At 35.9% G+C, this 3,426-nt stretch overlaps 1 long non-coding RNA gene across 1 annotated transcript; it reads right to left on the reverse strand.

Annotated features, from left to right (window-relative positions):
• Nucleotides 1-1,331: 1,331 nt before the first annotated feature.
• LOC141817070 (uncharacterized) lies at nt 1,332-3,325 on the reverse strand. The gene is made up of 4 exons (XR_012600779.1): nt 3,261-3,325; nt 3,111-3,185; nt 2,643-2,721; nt 1,332-1,620 (listed from the first exon to the last, which is right to left on the reverse strand). It is a non-coding gene; the product is annotated as an uncharacterized LOC141817070 (long non-coding RNA).
• Nucleotides 3,326-3,426: the final 101 nt, after the last annotated feature.

Genomic DNA, 3,426 nt, shown 5'->3' on the forward strand with positions numbered 1-3,426 from the left:
ATGGTTTATAATATGCTAATATTTGCAGGCAAGTGGTTTATATTTTTCATTCCCACATTTTAGAAGCATTTTCAAAATTGGAGCTTAGCACTCCCCAAGCAAAAAACAGGCGAGCATTAACCATATCTGCTGATTGACTGAATGCACTTTTAGCTAACATCAATACATGTTTTTTGTGTTTGTTTTTCAATTCAGACTTTGCCGTGACATTCAGCATATTCTCGGTTGTATCCGCAAATTGCCTTCTGATAATTTGGAAAAAGCAAGTGTGCCTAATTTTGGTCTTCTTGATGAGTTATTGGAAGAGCAATATGGAACAAAAGTAGGATAAAGATCTTGTGAAATTTTGCTAGCCATACAAAATATGAGATTGTTGAAGGAAATGTTTATTTTTGGATTCAAGTTAATACTTGAATTCTGCTTGTCTGTAAAATTGCACAGGTAATTGTTGAAATTACTTTTTAATCTTTTTTCCCTTTACTTTTCCAACCTCATTTTATTTCATTATATCTTTCAACCAATACAAATTATGAAGAAGCTGTAAAGTTTATGTAATTATTTAAGCTGTTTCTTTTTACCACTGTTTATGTACATTTTCTTTTTCAAAAAAAAATTAATTTCTTTGGTTCAGGACATTTTAGACCAATACATGCTGGCAGAACACTCGTTTGTTGAAATCCTTTGGATTTTAATAGCATATTCTTTTTATCTCCACTGTTTGAACTCAAGTAGATCTTTTGGCATTTCATGAATCTATAATTTAATCAATTTCACACATTAGTAGATTAAATTACATCTTTGGGTGTATGTACTGATTCGTGTAGATCAATGGAGGTTGTTTTCTTTTCCACAATGGAAATATTTGTAGATATGGATTGATCAAATAGATGCAAATACTTTCTTGTGCACCTTGGTATATTCACTACATTGTAGACTATCTTGTCTCATGATTCCTATCTTTTTTTTCCATGTCTATAGATCTTCTAATTTATTTCATGTTCACTATAGTTATTATATGGTTTAGAACTCTAGCCTTGATGCAATGGTAAAGTTGTTGTCATGTGACCTGTAAACAACCTCTTGCAAAGTAGGATAAGGTTGCGTACAATAGACCCTTTGGGACTCTACATTGGTAGGAGTTTTGTGCACCGGACTACCTTTTTTATAGTTATTATGTGGTTTAACACATGTCACGCCCCGAGAAGGCCGTCCGAAATATTTCGACAGCATCTCCCCTGTAACCGTGACAATTTCCCTGAATACATGCAAGAATACACAGCCACAGGCGGCTGGAATATAGGACTACACGTCCAATAAACACACAACCACAATAGTCATAAAATAAGGCCTACACGGCCACATAACTCTATCACATGCACCACAACTGTAATATGCAAGTCCATAAAGCAAAATCATCGAAAAATCGAACGTAACAAATACCCACAACGCAATCCAACATAACTACAGTCATAACAAATCCAAACCATAACTACATGTCCATGAAAGAGTAAATAATACTAGCAACAACGACAGACCAAAATGCGACTAATAGGAAAATCCTTCCGAGGTGAGATAACAGTAGCCGACCGAATCTCCAAGCTCCAAGTACCTATATGCTACCTGGGGAGAAAACAAAACAACCCCAGGGTCTGGGTAGTGAGCATTAGATGCTCAGTGGGTACAGGAAATGTGCATATAGATATATCAGAAAGGATAACAATAACATAATGAGAAAGATAATCAGGTATAGAAGAAGCAAGATAACATCTACATGACAATAGGTAACAACAGGACATCAAGAGGTATCAACTAGTCAACAGGGTATATCAGATAATGCAATACGAAAAGTGCAACAGGTATAGATAGCAGATACATGTAAGCATGTATGTAATGTCAACCAAGTGCAACAATCATAGCAAGTAAATGCAACAATCAACCATGCATATGAATAAGGTAAACTACGTAATAACCTACCAACGAATGCATGTGATATGCATCAACCATCCAATCAAAAATATCAAGTCAAGTCACTGTCTGCACTCGTCGTCCCCAGTCATTCCTCTCGGAAATGAACGTGAGGCGCACAACAGGACATACTGCGCAAACTCCACAACTGACCACTAAAAATAAGTGGGGAGTGGCAGTGTAGCAGGAGGGCAATGTAGCCAGTCCTGGTCGCACCCAACTGTAGTGCAACCTCATACCCATGTGACACTACAACGCGGCATCGGGTAAGAGCCAACAACAACAATACCTACAACTAGTTATGAATGCATGATGGTCATCTCAACAGGTAATAGCTAAATCAATCAGCATGCTCAACAGGGATCGGTAGGGATCAACATAGGTCGATAATATTGTGGTTAAGATTTTCTAGCCAGGGATAGATCAAATGGAGATCATGCAGCAGGTAACAAACAACTAATCAGAGGAATACTAACTGGATAATTCTACAAGAAGCCAAAGGTATCAACATGATAACAAATAGATCATTACGAGATCAAACAACAGGTATCAAGCAGTGATCATCAAGGTATCAACTAACTACTATCTACAAAGCGTGGATATTAACCGAATAGATAGAAACAACAATACATGCACAGAACAAAAATTCCTGTATTGACCAAGTACAGGGTACCCACCTGATCAGAAGTCTGTAAATGCTAGAACCCCCAGAAATATAATACTCCAAGTATAATAGGACCAATCACAATCAAGGTCCTGCAATAAATGTCAAAACAACATTTATTACCACAATACTATATTAAATTATAGTAATTAAATTCTATAATTTAATTCCACCCATTCAATTAAACTTAACCCAATCCCATGTTTAAACACAACTTAATCATTTGGATCTTATTAATATAACTTAACTAATTAATTGATTAATTGTATTAACCAATTAACTAATCAATTGTATCAATTCATTAATCCAAATCAATAGTAATTGGATTACCAAATCCCACCAGCTAATTAATTACCAACAACTACAAACAACATCAACACCTAATCAGATTCATAATTTGATTAGATCCATCCACAACATCCAACTAAATCACAACAATCAAAACTCGAATTAAGCAACCCTAGCTCAGTAGGAAACTTACCAATATTCTTTTTCAACAACTGAACCCAACAATCTCACTAATCAAAGCCACTGCTGCCACCGATCTCTACTTGTCCTGTAAACCCAAATCCAGATTTAAACATTGAATCCAAGCAACTAAGAATCGGCTCCAAGAAAAAAGGAAACTCACCTGGATAGAACCCTAAAAAGCCCTAGCAAAACTCCAATCAGAATTAAACACGTTAATCCACTGCAGAATGCAAACCAATCCAACATCACCCACCCATTCCATGATTTAACACCTATAACCAAGTTAAAATCAACAAGAAAAACTGAAAACTAGGTTTCCCTTACCT

The sequence above is a fragment of the Curcuma longa genome, unplaced genomic scaffold, assembly GCF_044706935.1.
Source record: "Curcuma longa cultivar G26 ecotype Majalengka, Jawa Barat unplaced genomic scaffold, ITB_CL_G26_1.1 contig_19243, whole genome shotgun sequence".
Classification (NCBI taxonomy): domain Eukaryota; kingdom Viridiplantae; phylum Streptophyta; class Magnoliopsida; order Zingiberales; family Zingiberaceae; genus Curcuma; species Curcuma longa.